The sequence below is a fragment of the Petaurus breviceps genome, unplaced genomic scaffold (assembly GCF_028583685.1).
Source record: "Petaurus breviceps papuanus isolate PSGF00001 unplaced genomic scaffold, PetGlider_PUasm1.0 90842, whole genome shotgun sequence".
NCBI lineage: Eukaryota > Metazoa > Chordata > Mammalia > Diprotodontia > Petauridae > Petaurus > Petaurus breviceps.
Window position 1 is genome coordinate 7889691 of NW_027187358.1, and position 26708 is coordinate 7916398.

The 26708-nt window shown below is 38.8% G+C and overlaps 1 long non-coding RNA gene across 2 annotated transcripts; it reads right to left on the reverse strand.

Moving 5' to 3' along the window:
• Positions 1-129: 129 nt before the first annotated feature.
• LOC138148797 (uncharacterized) lies at positions 130-25784 on the reverse strand. Of its 2 annotated transcripts, XR_011165182.1 has the most exons (3): positions 25498-25784; positions 1079-1250; positions 130-317 (listed from the first exon to the last, which is right to left on the reverse strand). It is a non-coding gene; the product is annotated as an uncharacterized lncRNA (long non-coding RNA). The 2 variants fall into 2 exon arrangements; XR_011165181.1 differs by lacking the exon at positions 130-317 and having other exon boundaries at positions 607-1250.
• Positions 25785-26708: the final 924 nt, after the last annotated feature.

Here is a 26708-nt window from a genome sequence, read left to right on the forward strand (position 1 = left end):
AGTTTTGCAAATACACCAGGGTGGGGATAGAGGGGTGGGGGGCCAGGAGGGTGGACAGGCACACTTCTCGGTGGCTTGAAGTGGTTTTCAGAGAGTGAGTCGAAATATGTAATAGTTGCTTTCAATTTTCTATGAGAAGATTTATTCAAAAATAAATTTAGCTAAGGGGGGAAAAGGAAAAAAGAGAGAGAGAGAGAGAGAGACAGATTTTTCAAGTTGACTCATTGCCAAGGATTGAAACATCGGAGGCGGCCAGGCCCTTCGGAGACAGCTGCAACATTTCACGGTGTAAAGTCAGCGAATTTCCACAGACCCGCCTGCCAGAGACCACAAAATGGTTTCAAACAACGGCTCGCTTCATGATATTTTTGTTTTTTGAGAAAAAGGCGGGGAGGGAGGAGGGAGAATGAGTGTCCTTGCGCTGCTGAGTGGGCAGGGTGCACAAAGTTAGCAGATTAATGAAAATGTTTCCCTGGCACAGGGATTTTGATTGCCCTGCTCAAAATTGCTTGCAGATTCAAAAACAACATGTTTCATCTCAAACTCATTCTCTTACCATACATTAGCACTTGTCAATGTAACCATTAAGCAGAGTCAGTGCAGAAATTTAATTACAAAACCATTTATTTTATTGAAAGAAAAATAAACCCAAGCTACCTCAAATGCATTAGGTAGGTTCAAAACATGTTCAGCTGATAACACCCAAGGGTAGAGAGGCTGCTACGGGAATAAATGTGTCTTTCATGTGTGGTGGGGACTCAATATTAGAACCAGCTGCCTATAAGTCATTCTTTATTTAGGTTCAATTATGAATTAAAGAACAACTGATTTAATGAAGGAACTTTTTATATCTGAAGTTACTCAGCTGCGGTATTCGTTCGCCTCTTCCCCATCTTTTTTAAGGGATAGAATTGAAAATGGTAAGTAGGTGAACAGATCTTTAAAAAAAAATTTCTTTTCTTTTCTTTTTCCTCATGCTTGTCTTTTGCTCTCTGATTGTTTGAAGAATGCAAGGTCTGTGGTATTAAAGGAAGTAACAGAAATGTGCTAAACACATCAAAAAGTCTTCAATCTGTACCTTATTTATGCCCACGCACTCTCCACCATGGATGTCTTCTCTGCGGCTACGGAGAGCTCAGGGTAAGGATCTCTGGCGAAATAATGGATTTGGGTCAAGTGGTGGGCTGATGTCATGGGCGGCCTCTGTCTCACTGCTAATGAGCTGCCAATAACACGTCTGTTTTACTGTTCTGCTGGAAGAAAAAAAAAAGAGTTATAACCTTAGTGGTTTGGACAGATTTGTCATTTTAAAGTATAATTTTTTTTCTGTGTCTGAGTTATCTACCCACAATTTCATGCAGACATCTTCTCATGCAGGCCATTTGCTAGAAGTAAATGGAACAAGGGGATAAGTTTCTTTTTTTCCTGAGGAATTGGGGGGGGGGCGTCAAAATTGCCAGGGAGGTATCCTTCAGTTGGGTGGAGGAGTGAGGAGAAAGAGAAAGAGACAGAGACAGGCAGAGACAGAGGTGTAGAGAGAGATGGATTCCTCTCACTCAACATTTACAGCTCATTTACCTCGTCTTTTTGTTCACATTGGTCCCCCTTTATTTGCCCCTGCTGCCTTCTCCTCATCCCACAACCCCTTGCCCAAGTAATACATTTCCTCTTGTCATTATTTCCTTTTGTGGGATTTAGGGAGGAAATCATGATTCAGATGGGCCTCTGAGCCTGCTATGGAACCTAGATCGACCTTCTCCGGAGGGGACACACATCTTTGTCTAAAGCTTAGCAAACACCAGTGTCCAGAGGCCAGCCTGTAGGAAATCCCGAGCGGGTCAGAAAGTCTGGGATCCTTGAGAACTGAACTCAACACCTCCCCCAGACAGCTGTCCCTGCCCTGATCTGCTTTTGACAGATGCTCTCTTTTTGAAAGGTACACAAGAGTCTGAACTGGGAAGAAAATATTCTAAATTAGGGAAATGCAGGGTCCAAGCTGCTAAGTCCTTTGCCATTAGATTCTGTAGCTTAAATTATCTGGAGAGAAGGAGGCTTTGAAGGCTATGGGGAGGAGAAGTTTTTCCTTAATTTGCAAGAGATCTGGCACCCAAATTCAGCAATCCGCCTCAAGGAAACCCCTGGCTGGCCCCCCATCCTGTTATCACAAGTGCACCAGCAGAGACAATATGAAAAAACTACAAACATTCCCTGATGGGGTCAGGGAGGTGAAATCCCATTCCATTGGAGACTTCTTACATTGCTACAGTGCAGGCCAGAGCTGGGCTGGGGGAGGCATAGGGCATGGAGAAGGCCAGGCTGGTGAATGCAATGTTACAGGCGGAATTTCCACTCAGAGAACATGCGGCCGACATTCTAGAGCATCACATCTCACTCAATAAAAGTGCATGCCAGCACTGTGTTCTTCTCCTTATGTCTCTCATCTGTCTAGTTGCCATGACCAGCCAAGGAGCTCTTTGCCTGCCTCCAAGTCTTGTTAAGTGGTTTCTCTAATTGCACAATTCCTTTTCTTGGTTTCAAGCAGAAGAGTCTCTTTAATGGTGACTTCTAAAGCAAATATACTGGTTTTTAGAAATGAAAGGATTTGGAGTTGGAAGCGATGTATTAATAGGGACATGCTGACAAGCATTTAACAAGTGACTTTCCAAAAGAAAGGGAAAAAAAAGGGCCCACAACATACTAAGGTTTAATCTGAGTTAACATTTCCTCCACCATTTTCTTAAGTCCAGATAATTAGCAGGACAATAAATCAAGCCCCACTTTGCAGAATTTGTCCATTTCCAAGGTGTAAATGTTCACATTGAAAATCTAATAATCAGTTCTCATGAACCATTTGGAGCTAGCTCTAACACGCTGCTGTGTATCAGAGATCTTTCAGTCCAGTCACCTTATTATACAGTTACTAAGTAGCAGAACAGTGATAGGAAAGGTAGTATGGAAATAGCACCGTATTTTGAGTTGGAGGACCTGGGTTCAAGTCCTGTCTCTGGTATTTATCTGTGAGAACTTGAACAAATCTCTTAACCCCTCTGAGCCTCACTTTCCTTACCTATAAAATGAGGGGTTTGGACGAAGTGACCTCTACGGTTCTTTACAGCCCTGATCATATTGCCAAATGTTGTTTTCTTCTCTTTTCCTTTACAAAGGTAATTTAATTCAGTAAACATTTATTACGCACCTACTTAGTAAGTATGTGTTGGATCCTGGAAAAGATACCATATTTATTATCATTATTATTATCATTACTGCTTTTTGGAGGGTGAAAGGCAGGGCAATTGGGGTTAAGTGACTTGCCCAAGGTCACACGGCTAGTTTTGTGTTGAGTGTCTGAGGTCACATTTGAATTCAGGTCCTCCTGACTCCAGGTCTGGGGCTCTATCCACTGCACCACCTAGCTGCCCTGGTTTTTATTTATTTATTTTTTTAAAGATACAATATTTAGATAGGCTAGGATTCCTATCTCCATAAAGCCCATCTAGTAGAAATGTTTTCAAGTTGAATCATTGAGCTGGAAGAGACCTTTCAGATCACCTAGTACATCCCCAATCTCACCCCCATTTTGCAGATAAGAAACTTCCCAGGACCCAGAAAGGATGAGTGACCTCCCCAGGGTTACATAGGTAATGAATAGAAGAACTGGGATTTGAATCCAACTCATCTGACACAAAAACCAATTATTTTTTCTACTATACAGCAAGGTCCTGATTAGTGCAAATAATGAACCCTGTGGAGTAATGCGTGTATTCAAATTCATACTATTTGAAGTTATAATTATGCAAAATGGGATAATTTGTTCTAACCCATGGAAATGTATAGTGCAAATTCAGATAATGCAGCCTTTCTTGGGATCCATTATTTGCCCTATTTGGGACCCAACTATACCATACTGCACAACATAATTCAAAGATGTAATATCTAGAATTTACATAGTGATGTATATGTGTGTGTATATATATATATATATATATATATATATAATTTTAGTATCCCAAAAATGCTGCAAGGCAAGAATTAGAGGTATTATTTATGCCTATTTTACAGATGAGTAAATGGAGACACAGAGAGGATAAACATCAGATTGAGAATCTGGACCCAAGTCTCACAAACATTTTACATGAAACACATTGAAGTGACAAAGTTGACAAAGGAGGCAGTTCTCTGAAAGTCAAAAGACATTGTTTTCTGAAAAATAAAAAAGTGCTCTAAATTAGTAATAATTAGAGGACTGCACATTAACATCATTCAAAACTTCCACTTCACACCCAGTAGACTGGAAAAGTTGATAAAAGACAACGACAAATGTGGGAGGGGGTGTGGGGAAATGGGCACAATGATTTACTATTAATAGAACTATGAATTGGTCTAGTCCTTCTGTAGAGCAATTTGTACTGTGTCCCCAAAGTCACTGAATTCTGCATACCTTTTGACCTAGAGATACATGAAAGGGAGGGATTCAGAGAAACCTGGGAAAACATATGAACTGACAGTGAAATGAGCAGAATCAGGAGAAGAACAATTAAAAAACAAACAACTCTGAGAGACTTAACATCTCTGATCAGTGCAATGAGTAGTACTGATTCCAGAGTACTGATGATGATCTATACTACCCATCTCCTGACATTCAAAATCCAGAATAAGTCATACCTTTTGTTCTTTGAAAATGTGGGAATTTGTTTTACTCGACTATATACCATGTTTCCCCGATAATAAGACACTGTCTTATTATTATATTATATATATATATATATATATATATATTTGTTACAATGGTTTTCTTCTTTCTTTTTCTGCTAAATGGGAGGGGTTCGTGGGAAAAGGTGGGAGGAGGAGAAAATAAATATTTGTTAATTGAAGAATAAATTTTTAAAAACTAAGAAATCATTCCTCAAATCAAGTCTAAATTTGCTTCAGTGTAATTTCTGTCCACTTCTCATAGTTCTACTCTCTTAGGCAAGCACAACACCTTTTCAAGGTGATCGCCCTTCAGATACTTAAAAGACTCATGTCCTCCCTAAGCATTCTCTTCTCTGGGCTAAATATCTCCAACTTCTTCAATATGGCACAACTTCAAGGTCTTTCACTTCACCGGTTGCCTCTATATACTCTCCATGTTATAATTGTTTTCCTTAAGTGGTGCCTAGAATTGAACACAGTACCGTATGTGGTCTGATTAGGGAGGAGTGCTATAGGGCTATCACCTCCCTAGTAATGATTACTATATCTCCCTGCCATAGGGAGTTATTGGGTTTAGGGGAATAGGAAATGATGCACAGTGTATTTAAATGTATGGAAGCATTTTCTAATGGGCTTGTACCATATTTTACAACCCATAGTTTAAATCCATTCTTTTAATAATTGTCCAGTATCCAGTTGAACAAATGGCCCAGGTCTCCTGGGAACCCTTCCCCAAAACACCTGCCACTATTTCTGGCAGAGATTTGAGAAAACAACTGTTTAAACCCCTCTTGACTTTAATAAAGTTGGGGAGCTGTCAGGAGACCTTGAATGCTTGTAGACTCTTTGAAAACTTGGTCTTTACAGTTTTTATTCATATGTTTAGTGGTGGAGTTGAGGATTTCATGAAGAAGAGCTGGAAATGAATTAATAAACCCTAGAGATCATTCACTGTTCCTTAGAAATTTGGGGGTCCATGAGCATTCTTATGGGATTACATGAATATTGAATGTTCTCCCTCAAGGTTGCAAAAAGGAAAGTGTAGTCCCTTTCAGGGTTCTGTGGAGGGAAATGTGGTCTTTCTCAGGGCTATGTGGAAGGGAAGTATGACCAAGGAAACCTTGATCATCTCTCTTCTCCAGGTCTCTCCCCAATTACTATGGCAAGAACTGCAAAAATAAGTATGAATACTACCTGCTACCTTCTGAATTTTTGTGTAGATGATACCACAAGGTAAGGATCCTTCTCAAGAAGACAGTAAGAGAACTCTTTTGAAGTATTTGGTGTAAAAGTGGAAAGCAATTTGGAAGAAACTAGGCATAGACCAACATCTCACACTGTATAGTATACTTGACCAGGTCAAAATAGATAAATTATTTAAACATTAGTCATATCACAAGCAAATTAGGGGAGCATAGAAAAATGTACCTCTGAGATCTATGGATAAGGGAAGAGTCCATGACCAAACAAGAGATAGAAAGAGACACAGGAAGCAAAATGTTTAATTGAAATTAAAGTTTTTACACAAACAAACTTAATGTAGCCAAAATTAGAAGGAAAACTGGAAGATGGAGGGAAATTTTTACAGCAATTTTTTTTGGATAAAGGTCTCATTTCTTAAATATATAGTGAACTTGCCAAATTTATAAAAATATGAGCCATTCCCCAGTTAATAAATGGTCAAAGGATATGAACAAGAAGTTGGGGTGTTTTTTTGGCCTTTTGGAGGGCAGTTGGGGTTAAGTAACTTGCCCAAGGTTGCACGGCTACTTTTTCATGTGGATGTTAAGTGTCTGAGGCCAGAACTGAACTCTGGTCCTCCTGACTCTGGGGCTGGCACTTTTACTCACTGCACCACCTAACCGCCCCTGAACAAGAAGTTTTTAGAAGACAAAATCAAAGTTACTAATAATGGTCATGAAAAATACTCTAAATTCCTATTTATTAGAGGAATGCAAATTAGAACAACTTTAAGATACTACCTCACATCTATCAGATTGGCTAACATTATATAAAAGGATAATGACTAATGCTGGAGTGGATGTGGGAAAAAATGGGACACTAATGCACTGTTGGTGGAGTTACAAACTAGTCCAATTATTCTGGAAAATAATCTGGAATTATTCCCAAAGGGCTATAAAACTGTGCATACCCTTTGATCCAGCAAAACCACTACTAGGTCTGTATCCCAAAGAGATCATAAAAAAGGGCAAAGAACCCACATGTACAAAAATATCTATAGCAGCTCTTTCTGTGGTGGCAAAGAATTGGAAAATGAAGGGATGCCTATTCATTGGAGAATGACTGAACAAGTTGTGGTATATGATTGTGATGGAATACTATTGTGCTCCAAGAAATAACAAGCAGGATGGTTTCAGGAAAACCTGGGAAAACACTGATGCAAAGTGAAGTGAGAAGAATCAGGAGAACATTGTACACAGAAACAGCAATAATATAAAGTGATCAACTGTGAATGCCTTATGATCAAGACAATGATCTAAGACTCTGATCAAGACAATGTTACAAGACAATTCTAAAGGACCCATGATGAGAAATGCTACCCACCTCCAGAGAGAGAACTGATGAGCTCTGAATGCAGATCAAAGCATACTTTTTCACTTTCTGTATTTTTCTTGTTTTTTTTGTCTGTGTGTAGCCATATTACAACACAGCTAATATGAAAATATGTTTTGTATGACCTCACATGTATAAGCAAAATCAAATTTCTTTCTTTTTCAAGGGGGGGTAAGGGGCAGGAGAGAGGAAGAGAATGTGAAACTCAAAATTTTAGAAAATGAATTTAGAAATTTTTACATGTGATTGGGAAATATTTAAGGAAATAAAAATACTTTTAAAAATTAATTATTTGGGGTAAGAGGTACAATATTTAAATAGATATCACTGGTTATTGGGCATGAGAAAGGAAAGAGATGCCTGAGATTGCAAGCTTCTCTAGGACAGAGAATACAACAATGCACAAGCCAAGAGTCTGTGTCTGGAGAGCAAATATTCCTTTCAGAGTCCAGAACATTTGTTGGTATTTAATCTTTTGTATCACACCTGCCTGCCCAAAGAAGTTCCCCAACTCAATCCATCATCCTTCTCCTCTTCTCCCCCCTACCTTGCCTGGGAAAGGCAAGACAGTGACTAGAGCTTAAAACTGCACTAAGACATTTGGGATGTCCTGCATTTGAGATTCTTGTGACCTAATTATCCAAGATCTACAAATTACTCTTTTTCTTTAAAAAAAAAATAAACTGGAGAGACCATCCTTGACCTAATGAAAAGTATTTGGCAGAGACCAGAGTGGGTAAAGAGGCAATAAATTTTAGATTCAGGGTATATGGTAATGGGGCAGTAAAAATAGGACAGGATATTAGCAATTGGGGCAAAGGCAATTTTTTTAAACCAGACCAATGATTCTACTGCTATTGGGAGTCCCCAGTGAGAAAGGCCCTCAATCAATGCAGCCCAGCATCTGTTCCATAATTTATTGTTTGAGAGATAAAGTGACCACAGAGCCAGTATGTGTCAGAAGTTGGATTTGAACCTAGGTTTTCTGCTACAGAGACCTACTCTCTATCTATTCTACCCCATTGCCTCTTAAGGCAGGACACTTAGCTTCAGATTGTTTAGTAGTTAAGTGAGCAGACAAATGAGAGACTGGAGTCAGTGATTCAGATAGCTGGAATATTTAGAATTTATTGGGAAGACTCCAGTATCCAGGACAGATTTCCCCTTGGGACAGATCTGATTACCAAGAGCCAAAGGCATGGTCTGGGAAGATTCCTTACAGAAACCATGTGTTCAGGATACAAAAACAGGATCAGCAAGCATATATTATGCACTCAATAAATACTTGGGATCACAGATCTCAACTGGAAAGGACCACAGAGGTCATCTAACTCATGTCCCTCATTTGACAGATGAGGGGATATAAGTCCACTTGCTTAAAGTGACAGAGGTAATAATTGTCAGGGGTGGGGAGGTGGGATTTGAACATAGGTCCTCTGCCTTCAGGGTCAGTGCCTTTCCCATGATACCACAAGCTTCCAGTTATCAGAGTGAGTTATACTTTACAGTCTTAGAAATTTAGAGAAGATTTGGTTTGTGTATTATAAAAGTCCTATTAAGCTTGCTAGAAACTCAATGTTCTCCAGACCAATGATGATTCACTACTATCTACACAGTGACATTTCATTAAGTAAACCTGTGTGCTCTCTGGGGAAACTGTTGATCAAGTCAGTTTTTCTCCTCCTAACTGAAAACTGAAAGAAGGACCAGTTCTGAAAACTCATCCTCATGCTTAAAGCAACAGATCTTCATGCCTGCCCAGTCCAGAACCACTCTATTACACCAAAGGGGTGTAGTAACAAATAATACCAGCTTGGCATCATATAAAGGAAAGATTCCTCCTAACAGCAGCAACAACAACATTGTCCACTGCCTAAAATTGTTTTAAGGGATTCACTGGGCACAGTATCTCTGTGTCTTACTTTTCTTCATCTGTAAAATGTAAATGATAATGTCTGTTGCCTACTTAATGGTGCTCTTGTATAGAAGATGCTTGTACAATGCTCTGTAGCAGGAGTTCTTAACCTGATATCTGTGAACTTTTAAAAACATATATATATATATATATATATATATATATATTTATAACCATTTCATTATAATTGGTTTCCCTTATAATTCTATGTACCTTATGCATTTAAAAACTTTACATTAAGAAAGGGTTCGTAGAATTTACCAGACTGCCAAATGGGTGCATGAAACAAAAAAAGGCTAAAAACCTCCACTTTATGTAAACGTGAGTTAGTATTATCGATAACAAGGAGTCTTTGTTATTCTGAAACTCCTTGTCACTAAGGTTTGGTGTCATTTACTGACCATAATTATGTAAACATTGCTCTATCTCTCATCCAGTGCCTTTTCTATGAACCAGCAGAGGAAGAAACCAGCTATCTTAATAGTAAAGCATTTAATTATGTCAGAATTAGAAAGTAAGTATGGGAAATCAAGCAATAGAATGATTCCCCATACACCCACATGAAGAAATACAATCTCCCACAGGTTACCAGACAAGCTGAAACACTCCCCAGAGAAGTAATTCTCCCAAAGAAGGGTTATGGTGTAACAAGAATACCTTTCACAGTTCCATCTCCCAGGAATCAGCCATACCTCCCTAGTACGCTACCTCTGAAGCCACCATGCTTTGATAAGTTGCTGCTGCCCTCTGCTGGAGCTGTCATCTGCTGCTGTGGTTTCTTCTTCCTTGGAGAGAGTGTTGTTACTCTTCTATGATACTGTGCTGGGCCAATATATCTGGGGTCTAGTAAACCCATTTTCAGCTCAGGTATCTATTATGCCTTTTTTAAACTTGACTCACTGTTTCCCCTCTCTCAACAGAAAATCATGTAGCTCTCTGATTTGAATTAGGGCAGATGAACTCTTTCAACTCCCATGGTACCCCAGAAATTAGTGCCATTTTTTGTAAATGAACTTTGAAAGCATCAAGGACAAACTTTGCAACAATGCAAGGATAAAGAGCTAATTTTTCTCTGCACTTCTTCCACTAGGCAAAAGGTTCTTCTTCCCTTTGTTATTATTTGGGTTAACTAGGGTGTTCTTTAAATTTCAAATACCCTTAGGAACATTATTGTTTGCTTATTTGTTTGTTTTGGAAGAAGACCAATGACATCACAAGGTGATATCTTAATTTGTTCATGAATTGAATTTAAGTGAGGAAGAGTTGTACAAAGTTCTAAGCTTTACTTTCTCTTCTAGTCATCAAAGTACAGTGGCAAGACAAAAGGCAAGATGGCTAGCAATGGCCTGAGATTCAATGGATGACCTTGGCATCTTAGATGTCTGACCAAGCTCTAAGCACTACACAGTACCTATTTCAGCCACCTTCATGACTGTTGAAGCAAATTGTTCTCATCTGCCCATTCTGCCAAGGGGAAGTCTTCATATGCTGGGGGGATAGACATCTCCCTAACTCACTGATGGGTTTGAATCTTGTCAGTTACCCTCATCCTGGTTTAGCCTGTCTACTGAGATAGAGATGGTTTTACTGGAACATTACAGCTGCACATGTTACAGCTTCTTGGAGACAGAGGTGAGAGTTGAGTGCTAGGTGGACAACAAAGGTGGATGAGCAGCCCTGGAAAGTGTTCAGTAAGCCCTCAGGCCAGAGGTGCTAGTCCTCCATGAATAATCTATAAATTAAGAGGGTGGTCATTCCCTTATTCACATCTTTTTGGGAACTAGTTTAATCAAATCTCATTTCATTGCCTAGTTGTGATGAGCAGAAGAGTAATTCTGGAGACAATGAGAATAAAGGGAGGGGTGTTATGTAGGGGAACATTCTAGTAGTGATTTGGGGGAAACCAGAAAAAGGATGAAAGCATTCCATATATGAGGAATGTGGAAAAGGAGCCAAAGAGATAAAAAAAGGGTATAAGAGATGGGAAAGAAGTTCATAAATGGAGAGTAGAAAGCACCAAGTTCTCTATTTTTCTAGGGCTGGTCTTTCTCATCAATATTTGGCAGGGAAAACTATATGTTATGTCAGGGAAAAGCTAATAGTTATTGGGAAACAGTTCTTCTCATTACTCTTTGGAGCATCACAATGAAAGCATAAAGGACCCTTGATTTCAGAACAGAAGTCACACTCCAAGAGAGGTTGAATCAAAGGTGACAAAGACACATGAATTTGTGATTTTCTGAATCCTTCCAAAGCTTCTTAGCCACTCTTCTAAGTCTAAGTTTTAAGAATATTCAAGTTCTTATACTTCACTTGGCCCATAGGAAAGTCAGGTCAACAAGCATTTATTAAGCTTTATGTGTTTATTACCATGTGCAGGCACTGTATTAAATGCTAGAAAATTAAATACATAGAATAAACTATAACTGATCATGTTGAGTTTATAAAGTCTGATTGAAAATTTTCCTCAACTGGAACTTGGCCCTGGGTTTGGAGAGTGCCTCATCCCCAGCCTTGTCAGGAAATGTTTCTCTCCCTCCCCCTCCATTAAGTAGGTTATTGATATTCTAAATAGGAGATCATTGTCTTATGACCAGCTAGGAAACACATGATGGGAGAAATTGAATTGTATCAATTTTGACATTCTTATTATAAATGAGACCCTAAGTAAGATGGAAGTCACAGTTAAGTGGAAGGATGGCTCATAAGCTCTTCTTGGAGAGGAAAATAAAGGAATTGGGAGATTTGGGTTTTATGTGCTTAAAGACACCAAGAAAGATCATATTAGGGAAAATGTGGTCACCTTGTAGTAATGATGTAGTAAGTATTTGTAGTAAGTATTTGCAAAGAGACCACCACAAAAATAACTGATGCTTATGCATCTATAAGAGAGGATGAAAAAGGAGAGAAATTGTGTGAACTCTGAAGACTTAGAAGAACTCCGAATTAAATAAACATATTCCTTGATAGTTATTATCTTCAACATAAAGGTAGGTGATAATGGAGAAAAACATAATAGAAAATGTGTTGGAAAAAAAAGGAGAGGTCAAAGACTTATAAAGACATCACATAAGCCTCTTAGTATCCTGAATACTTTCTTCAAGCAAAAAGTTGGTATATAGTAGACATGGTGAGCACCAAAAAACATCAGAGAGAGAGAGAGAGATTAGCTACATTTTACCAGACAGGAAGCAATTTTTTATTAGTGTAGGAATTATTCATGAATCAGCTCTCTGTGAACAGCAAGACTACTAAATTGCTGGAGAAAAGTACAAAATTTATATAAAATTAATAGAAAGAAAAAAATACAGCACACAAATGAAACAACTTAATCCTGACCTAGGATAGTTGGATGATGTAGTGGATAAAGTACTGGGCCTGGAGTTAGGAAGACTCATCTTCTTGAGTTCAGATATGGTCTCAGATACTTCCTAGCTGTGTGACCCTGAGCAAGCCACTTAATTCCATTTGTCTCAGTTTTTTCATCTGTAAAATGAGTTTTGCAGATGAAAATGGCAAACCATTCCAGTATCTTTTCCAAGAAAACCCCACAAGGGGTCATGAAGAATTGGACAATAATAAGAACAACAACAATAAAATCCTGACCTATTCAAACAAGCTATTAATAATGAAATATGGGTAATGGATGGAAGAAAGGACATAGACACAGACTAACAATTTCATATAGAAGGTTAGCCATTGTAAAAACAAATGTCATTAATGACAAGACAAAAAGGGCTTTAAAACAGCAAAGAGTTTAAATAGCAAACACTTTACTTTCTTGCAAAATGCCAACTAAAAGCAACACTGGTTTAAAATATGAAATCATTTATAAAATCTTACAGAGAATGATGATAGACAATTAAAAGCAGAATGGTCTCATAAAACAGAGAATAGCAGTGGAGGGCAATCAGTTTAAAGGAAGTTTAACCCAACTGAGCAATCATACATTAAAGAAAACATTTAAAGATTGAGACAAAAGGAGGACAATAATCAGAGGAAAATGGAAAAGATCCATTGAGATTTTTCTAACAAACTTTCTTCACCATCAAGGAAAGCAGAGCTATCACATCTGGACACTAACGTCACAATCCTGGATATTCTGGAGGTTCAAATGGTACTAAAGAGAATGAAGATGTGAAAAATAGATAGGTTGGGGCAAATGAAAAGGTGATAGATCTGTGCTGGATGTGCAAAGTGTCTGAAGAGGGGGTGATATCAAAGGCATGCAAAAACTTCTGAGTTTTATTAATACTGAGACAATCAGGAAAATATCAACAGGTACTAAACTATATCTGTATATGTTTTCATATCTATGTAAAATTTTTATGGCAATCATCTACATATCAAATGAGATAAGGTGTTTTGGAAATTTTAAAGTGCTATATAAATGCTAGTTATTATCATTATTATTATCACATGTATTAAAATGAGTGTAGGGAACAGGCTGGTGTTTGCCTATATATTCCAGAGTAGACCCTATCTTTGTTATCACACAGTTGTCTTAAAGATGTAGGGAATACAAGATCCCATTTTGTTTGTTGATAAAATCCAATTCAGATTGGATATTGGATCATATTTGTTGATAAATCCAATGCAAAGTTGAAGGGGAATTTCTTATGGATGGTGAGGTCTTCATTCAATTACTTTTAGATTTTATTTATTTTGTGAGTTTCAATTTTTTTTAATGTATTTTCAGGTCATTAATCTTTTCTGTTTTATAAATGATGTTTGTTTTTTGCTTTTTGGAGGGGGGAAGGCAGGGCAATTGGGGTTAAGTGATTTGCCCAAGGTCACATGACTAGTAAGTGTTAAGTGTCTGAGGTCAGATTTGAACTCAGGTCCTCCTGACTCCAGGGACAGGGCTCTATTCACTACACCACCTAGCCACCCCAATAAATGCATGCTTTTTAAGGATATAACTTTTCCTGATGATTTCTTTAGCTGAATCCCAGAAATTTTGATATGCCATTTCATCCTTATAATTTTCTTTTATTTAATTGTCAATTGTTTCTATAATTTGCCTTGCCTCCCCTTTTATTTAAGATTCAATTATTGTGTCTCCATTTGGATCTGTATATTTTGGTTGTACTGCTTCATCATTATTTTTATTGAATTGTGGTTATTGAATTATGAATAATACATATATTTACTAGTAATATCTCTGTGCTCTAATACATGGCCAATTTTTATAAAAGTTTCATGTGATGCTGAGAAATAAGAAGGTGCCATAAGTTTTTTAGTTTAGGTTCTCCAGCAATTTGTTCATCTCTATATTGTCCATTTTGTTTATTTTTCTGTTAGATTTGTCCATCTCTGAGAGGGGAATGTAAATTCTCCTTATCCTTGTGTTACTATCTATGCTGTTTCATAATTCAGTTCCTTCAGGCCTTGTGGAGCCTCCCACATGCTGGGACTCTACCTAAGTTCCCTCTGTTCTTTAGTTCTTTGACTGAGTGCTACTCTCACCTTTCTAGACCTCCTCCTCCTTTTCTATAAGTGGAAGGGAAGAGTTGAGGTTTGCTGTTTGCTGCTACAGAATGGTGGGGTAAATGTAGGGGTAGGGTATACTGGCAGAGACTGCAGCAGAAGAAGGGAAATTGATTTAGACTCACATTGTATAACTTTTATCACACAAAACTCAAAAGAGGTACATGGCCTGACTCCAAAAGTTACAACACTTTTTTTTTAATGTGAAGAGAATGAGATGAGATACGCTCTTGCAGCTATGACTGTGAAAAAAATTAAAAATAAATTAGTGAATGAATGAAAAAATAAATTACATATACATATATACACATATGTGTCTATGTATATACACGTATGCATACACATATGTGTATATACATACGTATAAAATTTAGGAAGAAGTGAAATGTAGTGATAATGATAATTTCCAAAAAATGATAAAAATAATTTTTTAAAGTACACAGAAGAGACATAACAAAATTCAGGAGGAAACAAAGGTGAGAAGCTATTATTGAATGTAGATTGTATGTAGAAAGATTTTGTATCTATCTTATCTAGTATATATCTATATCTATCTATATATCTTGTATATATCTTATCTAGAATGTAGGTTGATGTAGAAAGCTAAAGTATTGAATGTAGATTGTATATTTTTAAAATAACGAGTTATATGTAATGGAGATTCTGTTTCATTTAACTGTGTGGCAGAATATGGACAATTGGGGGAGGCTAGATGGCACAGTGAATAGAGCATTGGCCCTGGAGTCAGGAGGACCTGAGTCCAAATCTGTCCTCAGACACTTAACAATTACTAGTCGTGTGACCTTGGGCAAGTCACTTAACCCCAACTGCCCATCCAAAAAGAAAAAATTTAAAATTTAAAAAAAATTTTTAAAAGAATATGGACAATAGATATTCTTCACCCACTCAGCCTCTCTTGTGGAGATAGGCCAAATGCTTTTATGGTTACAAATTTCTTCCAGAAGGCTCTTCAATATCCTTGGATTTAATGCAACCATAATCTACAAACTTCTGGATTCTCTGACTAGCAAGATGGAGTGCTGGACATTTTCTCCAGTCATCTCTAACTCTTAATCAGGACCCAAAAGAGTAATTCTGTGCTGGGGGTAGAATTACAAGCAGAGATGTGCTACAACCAACTAGCAAGAAAGGACTGGTGAATTTTCAGTGTGAGTGTTCACACCTCAGAAATCAGCAAAGCCTACAAATCAGGACTTGATTTATTATGTTGTTAAATGCCTACACTAAAGAAAGTTTTAATAATGCAGATTAAACTTAAAAGTGTGTCACACATACATTTTTATTTTTTAGAGAGCTGGTTGTGAAGCCCAGCACACCCCTGATTACAATTGTCTCCACAGGCCAAGACACCAATAAGCCAAACAAGATAACAGCCTTATGAATTTACAGTGGAGAATTCTAATTCCTCATATGCTCACTCACCACCGGTAGCCCTCCCATTCTGGCAAGACACACATAACCTGACTCACCCTCTTGCTTGGGAATCTGCTCAGCAATTTCCCTGCTGTCAAGTTCATCTGTCACCTTATATATCTAAGCCTAGATAGTCTACTGGTGTTTCACAGATGTGAGCCAAGGAACACTAAAGTCTCTGGAAAATTAAGAATAACTGCTTTTTAAAAATAACTCAAGAGTCATTTATTAAAAGCTTATTATGTGCCCAGACACTGTGCAAAATTCTGGGGTAGAAAGAGAGGTAAAAATAAGGTCTCTGCCCTCAAGAAACTCCAATTCTAACGAGGACAACGACATGAACATAACTAGGTATGTACAAGGCACAATGTTAATGAGGTCTCCCAAAGGTTTCTTTGCCATTTTAAACCTTAGTAGTATTTAAGTTTTAAACTTTAATAGCCTAAAACTGTTCTAAGATTATTAGGACATCCAGAGGAGGGTAATCCCAAAAGGAAGTTACTAGCAATGGGGGAGAGAGGGACTGGAAAAGGCCTCTTATAGAAAGTGAGATTTGAGTTGAGTCAGAAGGTAGAGGGAGTATTCCAGGCATGAGAGACAGCTGGTGAGAAGTCACAGAGTAAAGAGATGGAGTATCACGTGAGAGAAAAATGGCACAGTGGTTAGATTGTAGAATGCACAGAGGTCCCAAGTGTAGAAACCTGGAAAGGTAGGAAGAGGTCAGACCGTGAAGGACTTGAAATGTCGTCCAGAGGGTTCTTGGTGGGCAGGAGTAAACTGCAACATAAAACAAATAGAGAAATGACTTTAAGAATAACTGAAATAAAGGATGTTAGCAGGAAAATGTAGGAGTAAAAAAGATGGGCCAGTCATATGGTAAGAGGGGGGATTACAAGTGTCAGTCAGTCAACTAGCATTCATTTAGTGCTTACTCTGTTCTGGGTGCTATGCTAGGTACTGAGAATCCAAAGAAAGACAAAAACCAGTCCCTGATTTCAAGAAGCTTACCGTGGTTGTGGTTTGTCCTTTGTTCTCAAAAAGGACTATGACATCAGGAAGATGATGCCATGACTTGTAAGTGAATTGGATTTAAATGAGGGAGGGCTGTGCAAAGTCACCAGCCTCACTTTCTCCTCTGGAACCATCCGGGTCCAGTGGCCGGATAGAGATCAGGACAACTGCAGATGATCCAGTTAAGAAGCTTATAGTCTAATGGGAAAGACAACGTGCAAAGACCTATTACCAACAAGATAGACACAAGATAAATTGGAGATAATCTATAGATGGAAATTTCCACTGGTGTCCTTTCAATGTTAGGAGAAAGTGAGAGAGAAGGCTTCTACTATATTGGGTGGACCCCCTATTAGTGACTATATGGGAGGACATGAGCAAGAGCCACAAAGGCCAGGGAAGCCCAAAATGGGTTGTGATCTTCATGGTTGGAGAGACCATCTAAATGGATTAGATCACAGAACCAACTGAGTACTTGAGGTATGAGAACCAAGAGGAAAAAGACCTATCTCCTTGACTCTCATTAAATCAGAAAATATCAAGATTTGCAAAGCCAATAATTCACAGAAGACTTTATTTAGTGTTTCAATCATCCATAGCAGTCATTCATTTAATGGGCATCTAACAAACATTTATTAAGGTCCAGGTCTGTACATCATACCAGATGCCAGGGAGATAAATAAATTGAGGCCTTTAAACTAAAGGAGCAGTTGGATGGCCCAGTCAGTGAATTAGGACTATCAGAAAGACTTGAGTTTAAATCCCAAATCCAGTATCAGATACTTAGTAGCTTTGTAACCCTGGGCAAATAACTGACCTCTGACTTCCTCAGTTTCCTCCACTGTAAAATAAGGATGATAATAATAGCACCCATTTCATAGGGTTATATTAGTATTGCAGGCATTCAATAAATGTTTGCTTCTCCTCTTCCCATAATCAATGTAAATGATGTAATTATGTAATCCACATAATTGATTAGAAGAAAGGGGATTTGATGGGAAGGAAAGTGTGTTTCCTTATATATCTGAAACCATACTATAAACTAGGGGTTCTTAACCTATTTTGTGTTATGCGCTCCTTTGGAAGTCTGGTGAAGCCTATAGATTGATCCCTTCACAGAATAGTATTTTTAAATGCATAAAATACAATATAAAATTATAAAGGAAATAAATTACATTAAAATACAATTGTTAAAGTATTTTTAAAAACAAGGTCATGAGCCCAAGGTTAAAAACCTTGTATGTAAACAGATGCCTGTTCCTCCTGAACATAATTTTTTCTCTTGTACCCCATAGAACTAGCATAGGATGAGGCTGTAGTCAATGAAGACCTGGTTGATTTATTAACTAATTAAAGTTGCTGATATTTAACATTAGAGGGAGTTCAGAGGTTCATTAGATAATCTGGGTAAATTTGTCATAGTTGTGCTTGGTTCCAGTAAATAACCTGTGTTAGAACCTAGGTGGTGAGAAATGTTTTCTCCCCTTCTCATCAAACAAGAGAAAATGAAAGTCATAGAATATTAGAATTGGAAGGAATCTCCAAGGTAAAGTAACCCAACCTCTATCTGAGGCATGTATCCCCTTTACAATATTCACAAGTACTTAGCGGACATCAACATCATCTTCACTAATATTTTTGCTATGTGCCAGGAGTGCCTTTACAAAAATTATCTCAATTGATCCTCATTAGCATATGACTTCACTGACTTAGGGGAAGTAATTATTTGCTATATAATGGAATGTAGAGGAATATAAGACATGGTAGAAGGTAAGAAAGGGTAAGTAGCACAAAAGGGCCTTGCTGCTTCCTTAGCCACACACACCAAGATGGAGTGCCTAAGATAAATCTTCATGGCCTTGCAAGTGCCCCATTCTAATACCCAAAGAAAAGGGTTTCCCTCCTTCCAGCTACTCTCATTGCCATCCCTCACACTTCTAAGTACTTGGAAGCCTTCACCTCTTCACGCCCAATTCTATTCCTTGGCCTTTGAATTCTCTGGGATGCCACCCATCTCCTTTCCAGAGAGACTTGAAATTTGAATACCTCTTGTGCAGAGAGGTATATGTAATTTCACAAATATCATCAGAAATTGGTGGAACGCAACTCAAAACATCAATGGAAGAGTATTATATCTTGTACAAAAGGAAAAGATTAGACCCAAAAAGGGTCAGTAGAGTAATACTGCATATCAACATTGTGGAAATGCATTAGGTGAGTGTAATGGGAATGCAAATTTGGAAGATCTTCCCTGCCCCTAGGCTAAAGTGCACCTGAAGCCTGGGGAGGGAGGCTTGTTTTTCAGTAGATACTTTTTGATTGGCCAGTGGGTCAATAAGGTTGTTACATTCTCTGAGCCAGGAGAAGGCTATATAAGCCCTGATGTGAGGCTTTGTTTTGGGGGCTCACTTTGAGAAGTGTTCTGTGATTTGATCTGAATTCTGGGAAGCCGTTGTCCAGGGCCCCCCTGGCTTTGAAAAACCCAGATGTGGAAACCCAGATGTTGGCTGGGTATGGATGTAATGGTTGGACAGTTTGGAAATCTGTCTACTTGATCTGTTTCTGTCTTGATAATTCTGCCTGTATACTTTGAAGTTCGGGGTGCTGACCTTTTCCCCTGAACAAGGTAAACGATATATGTCTGATTGATTAAAGTAAGCTTGTTAATCCATTTTGAGTTGCTTTCCTTTATCAAAGCAGATCCAAGAACCTGTATGGGCAGCAAACCCTGAGGACGTGCTTGGGGTGCTTGCCGCTACAGTGAGGGTCAAAAAAGTGAGAAATATAAGCAATATTGTGGTAAGGAAACAGAACATTTGCTAAGAACTTACTATACACCAGGAACTGTGCTAAGGGCTCAGGATATAAGTATAATCAAGTAGGAGAATCTCTGATCTCAAAAAAGTTATATTCTATACAGGGGGAAGTCTATATATAAAAGGGACCTGGAAAGAGATGAGTTGTGGTGGGGCAGTGAGGGGTTAATGTGGAAGTATGTTGCTGTTTTTTGGCAATATAAGGCAAGAACTCACCCATAAATTATAGGTTGCCCAGTCAGAAGGAGGAAACAGATAATGACTCTCAGACACAGTTGGAATTGAGGCATGATATAATTGAAATTGTGGGTATCAACTATATGGACGTCCACTAAAGATCTTTGTCAGAATTGGAATGGTTCACTTGGGACAAATATATTCACAGCAAAGTATATAGATTGTGGAATGCCAAGTCATTCCCTGTTTTCAAGGATGTTTCAGCCTCATGCTTTCCTTATTAACTCTGTGACCCAAAGCTTCCCAGACATCGATTTTGCTTCTGAGCATGACTAGTTTGCAATATTTCCCCAGAGAGGAGTCAGAAGCAAGTTTGAAGTATAGGTGTATATGTGGGGAGGGATGGGGAATCTTAACTTTTCTACCAAGATGAAACAACTACCAGTATTCTGGAAATGATTAAGAAGGCATCAAACTTGGGATGGCAGCTGAAAATATTCAATGCCATGGAAATGCATGCTAGATTCTTGCCCTCAAAGTAGATTTAGGATGAAATTGTTAGGTGAAGGAGAGTTGAGGAAGCAGGATTATTGTCCCAATCAATAAATAAGAACTATAAGCACCTACTATGTACTTTGTAGTGTGGATACCACCAGTCACTCAATAAACATTTGTTAAGCAGCAATTGCCTGTGAAACCTGGACAGTGTGCCAGCACCATGCCAGGAAATGGAATTGTTTCCATTTGAATTTCCTTATGAAGATTCTGAAGATCACCTAGAAAGATACAATATTGGACAGTGAGGGCCTTTCTCATGCTGAACTGCCAAGCATTCAAACTCTACTGCAGAGAACACAACTCCCATGGGTTGGCCATATTGTTCAAATGCCAAACATACATTTGCCTAAAACACTGTTATGGAGAACTCACACAAGGCTGGTGTTCACAAGGTGCTATGCAAAGACAGTCTCAAGGTCTCTCTGAAGAGTTTTGGAATCAATTGTGAGGTGTAGGAGACACGGGCACAGGACTGCCCAGCATGGTGTGCCCACATCAAAGAAGGAGCTATGTTCTATGAACAAAGCAGAATTGTAGTAGCTCAAAAGAAACATGAGATGCACAGATTTAGAGAATCCACCCCAAATGCTCATATGGACTATCTGTGCCCAGCTTGTGGTAGAGCCTTCTGGACTTGTATTGGTCTGATCAGTCACAGTTGGATACACTGTACCTTAACTCCCACATAGTGATGTCATTTTGGTTCTCTGCAAGAATGGAGGACAAGGGGGGCAGAGCCAAGATGGTAGAGTAAAAGTAGGAACTTGCTTGAGTTCCCGCTCCAGCCACTTCAAATACCTGTAAAAAAATGACTCTAAACAAATTTTAGAGCTATAGAAACCACAAAGTGATGAGAGAAACAAATCTCCCACTGAAGGCAGCCTGGCAGGATGACAGGAAGGGTCTATCGCACCAGGCAGGGAGCAGAGCACCAATGTGGGCCCAGCCCCAACCCACCAAATAGACTAGCTGGAGCAGACTTCAGGAGAGTGATTCACTGGCAGCTTTGGTGGATTGCAGACCTCTCAACCCATAAACACCAAAAAGAAAGTAAAAGGTCAGTGGGGAAACTCTTTTGAAACTGGGTAAGAGAAGAGCACAGTACAGTCCCTGCCCCCCAGGTGGCAGAGGTGGCAGCTGTCTGCATTTGCTTCATTGGTGGCTGCTTCCAGAGTTCCTGGCCCACAAATCATGGGGGGGACCAAGTGGCTGACCAGAGGGCAATTGCTGGAATCTCTTTGGTGGCTCTGAGGCAGGATTCTCTTGCTTTACCCTGCTTGGATCTGGGTCGCAGTCTTGGGGGGTAGTCCTGGGGTGAGGAGCGCTAATGTGGCACAGCTTGTTGAGGCTGTGGAGAGGCAGACATCCTCACAGTTCTGAGGCAGGTGGTTGGAAGAAATTCTGACAACAGCTGCACAAAACCCCAGAAATCTGGAACATAGCACTCTCTACTCTGGAAGCAGAGTTCTACTGTGGCAAAGAGCTCAAAAGACAAGTAACTGGTTGGCAAGATGAGCAAACAGAGTAAGTAAAATAAAACTGTAGAATTGCTTTTTCATGACAAAGATGATAAAAACATAGAACAGAAGAAGACAGCAAAGTAAAAACTTCTGCATCAAAAGCCTCCAAGAAAAATATGAACTGATTGCAGGCCATGGAGGTGCTCAAGAAGGATTTTGAAAATCAAGTAAGAGAAGTGGAGGAAAAATTGGGAATAGAAATGAGAATTATGCAAGAAAATCGGGAAAAATGAGTCAATCACTTTTCACAATCAGGATAACATGGGATCTGGCGGCTTCTACATTGAGGGATCAAAGTGCTTGGAATGTGATATTCTGGAGGTCAAAGGAGCTGGGATTAAAAGCAAAAATTACCTACCCAGTAAAATACAGAAGAAAATAATACCTTAAAAAATAGAACAACTCAAAAGGCAAAAGAGACCCAAAAAGTCAATGAGGAGAAGAATGCCTTAAAAAGCCAAACTTACCAGATGGAAAAAGAATTTCAAAAAGCTCCCTGAAGAGAATAATTTCTTCAGAATTAGACTGGAGCAAATGGAAGCTAATGACTTTATGAGAAATCAAGATACTATTAAACAGATCCAAACAAATGAAAAAATAGAAGGAAATGTGAAATATCTCATTGGGAAAACCACTGACCTGGAAAATAGATCCAGGAGAGATAATTTAAAAATTATTGGACTACCTGAAAGACATGATCAAAAAAAAAAAGAATCTAGACACCATCTTTCAAGAAATTCTCAAGGAAAATTGCCCTGATGTTTTAGAACTAGAGGGCAAAATAGAGGTTTAAAAAATTCACCAATCACCTCTTGAAAAAGATCCCAAAAAGAAAACTCCTAGCAATATTATAGCCAGGTTCCGGAGTTCCCAGATCAAGGAGGGAATATTACAAGCAGCCAAGAAGAAATAATTTGAATATTGTGGAAACCCAATCAAAATAACACAGGATCTGGCAGCTTCCATATTGAGGAATCAAAGGGCTTGGAATGTGATATTCCAGAGGTCAAAGGAGCTGGGATTAAAACCAAGAATCACCTCCCCAGCAAAACTGAGCATCATCATGTTTCAGGGGAAAATATGTTCATTCAATGAAATAGAGGACTTTCAAGCTTTCTTGATGAAAGCACCAGAGCTGAATAGAAAATTTGACATTCAGATACAAGAAGCAAGAGAAGCATGAGAAGGTAAACAGGGAAAAGAAATCATAAGGAACTTAGCAAAGTTGAATTATTTACATTCCTACATGGAAAAACTATATTTGTAACTTATAAGACTTTTCTCCATATGAGGATAGTTGAAGGCAATATATATGTATGCATACATATATATGTATGTATAGAAGGGTTTATGCATATATAAATATATATGTGAGTGTTGGCATATGTATGTATATGTATAGATAGACAGAGGGCACAGGATCAATTGAATAGAAAGGGATGCTATTTAAAAGGTGAAATTGACAGGTGAGAGAGGAATATGGTGTGAGGAGATGGGGAAAGACAGAATGGGGTAAATTATCTCATATAGAAGAGGCAAGGGAAAACTATTACAATGGAAGGGAAGAACAGGAAGGCAAAAGGGAATGGGTCAACCTTACTCTCATTGAATTTGGCTTAGGGAGGGAATGACATACACACTAAATTGAGTATCTTGCCCTAAAGGAGAGTAGGGGGGAGAAGTATGAGGGGGGGTGGAGAGGAAGGCAGGCTGGGGGGAGGGTAGTTAGAAGCACATACTTTTGAAAAGGGACAGGGTCAAAGTAGAGAATAGAACAAGTGGGGGTGGGATAGGATAGAGGGAAATATAGTCAGTCGTTCACAATATATCCACTATGGAAATGTTTTGCATAGCTACACATATAAACCTATATTGAATTGCTTATCTTCCCAGTAAGGGTGGGTGACAAGGGAGGAAGGGAAAGAATCTGGAATTCAAAGTTTTAAAATCAAATGTTTAAAAAATATTATTATTGTTGTGTTGTTATTTTACATGCAACTGGGAAATAAGATATACAGTTACTGGGCTATGGAGATCCATCTTGACTTACCAGAAAGTCAGAGGGGATATGGGGGAGGATATAGGATAGAGCAGATTGGGGGAGGGAGTATACAATAGGATAGCTGTTTTTGGGTGGTGGGTAGGGGTAAGATGGGGAGAAAATTTGTAACTCAAAATCTTGTGGAAATGAATGATATAAACTAAAAATAAATATAAAATTCAATTTAAATTAAATTAAGAGGTGAGAGAGGAATATATTGGGAGGAGAAAGGGGGAGAAAAAATAAGGTAAATTCCTTCACATAAAAGAGGTAAGGGGCTGTTACAATGGAGGGGAAGAACAGGAAGGTAAAAGGGAATGAATCAACCTTGGCTTAAGGAGGGAATAGCATATGCACTCAATTGTCTATCTTACTCTACAGGAAAGTAGGGGGGAAGGGGATAAGAGGGGGGATGATAAAATGAAGGCAGACTGGGGGAGAGGGTAATTAGAAGCAAACACTTTTGAAAAGGGACAGGGTGAAAGGAGAAAATAGAATAAATGGGGAGCAGGATAGGATGGAGGGAAATATGGTTAGTCTTTCACCACATGACTGCTATGGAAATGTTTTGCATAACTACACATGTATAATCTACATTGAATTTCTTGTCTTCCCAGTGGGGGTGGGTGAGGAGGGAAGAAGAGAGAGATTCTGGAACTCAAAGTTTTAAAAACAAATGTCAAAAAAAAATTTTACATGCAACCAGGAAATAAAATATACAGGCAATGGGGTATAGAAATCCACCTTGCCCTACAAAAAAGTAAGGGGACATGGGTGGATATAAGAGAGGGCAGATTCAGGGAAGGGGTATTCAGTATGTTTGGCATCTTGGGGTGGGTGGGTAGGAGAGAGACAGGGAAAAATTTTTTAACTCAAAATCTTGTGGAAATGAATGCTGAAACCTAAAAAGATAATTAATTAAAAAAAAACAAAGGACAACAAGCAACCAATTATGCATCAGTTACTATGAATCTAGCATTGTGCTAAATACTGGGATACAAATATGTATGTATGTATGTATACACACATATTAATGTCAAATATATGTCATATTTATGTGTGTATTTATGTATGTGTATATACATACATATATGTATATATATATATATTCTCTGCCCTCCAGGAGTTTACAATTTAATGGATAAAAACAATGCAAAAAAGAAGCTGAAAAACTTTGGGGGATGGGATGTAAGGGGGTAGAGTTCTGAAGAAAGTTCACACAAGAAAAGTCAGAGAAGTACAGCCAGGTGAGAAATAAGATGTTCTGACCTGGACTTCCTCCTTAAATTAAAGTTTGGGAGTTCATGGCTCCTCCCTCCAGTCAGAGGGGCAGAAGTTGGTGATGAATACCAAGGTTGATGGCATATAGCAGGATAATGATGTTTTCCCAATAATGAGTTTCCTGGAGCATGGTGGAGAAGTCAAAGGAGTCCCAAAATGGAGCAGCCAGGAGAGAAATGAGGATCGTTCACAAGTAGACATGTGTACAAACACAAAGAATGAAAGAATTTTGACTTGCAAAGAGCTCACAGCAATTTAGACTCTAATAAGGTAACACTGCCTTCCTCCTCCTGCTCCCTGAGATCAGACTGACCTCAGTGCATTCCTACCATTCTTCAGTCTTACAGGTACAAGATCAGATTTGCTGATGGCATGTTTGTGGAATAAAGAACTTTAACAATGTGGCTGAGGAAGAAGGGAAAGATGAAATGAGATGACCAAGGCACCTTAAATACTGCCAAGATGTTCCCAGAAGGCAAAGTGCCAGTGAATAGCCTTACTGGGAGAGGTTGGGGACCTCCTGTACTCCATACTGACTGCCACATACAAGAGTCTTCAGATGAAAAATCCAGATTAGAGGCTCAATTAGGAAAAGCATGAACTTCAATTTAGCAAATATTCAAGACTCACAGGACCCCAACAAGGGGCTCTGGGCTCATGTGGAGCTGGGCTCATGTTGGGCAGGTCTGATCCCAAGAGTCATTTTCCTCCTCTAGTTCTACCCCTACAATGGAGTAACTCCAGATAAATTTCTAAAATAAAGTTTAGCCATGGCTTACATCTGAAGTCTCCCCAAAATGTGGGTAACAGGCAGTGGTGTGCTTGTAAATGTTTAACAATAAGCTCTATGAAGGTAGGGGGGAGTGTAAGCTTTATTATGGGCTTTATTAACATTTCCTCCATCACTTTTTTAACTCTAGACAATCAACAAACAATTAAATCATGTCCTGATTTGTGCTGTTGCTGTTCAGTCATTTCAGTCCTGTCTGACTCTTCACGTCCCCATTTGGGGTTTTCTCGTCAATGATACTGGAGTGGTTTGCCATTTCCTTCTCCGGCTCATTTTACAGATGAGAAAACTGAGGTAACAAGGTTAAATGACTTGCCCAACCAGTAAGTGTCTGAGGCCAGATTTGAACTCAGGTCTTCCTGACTCTGATGCTCTATCCACTGTGTCACCTAGCTACCCTGATTTGTAG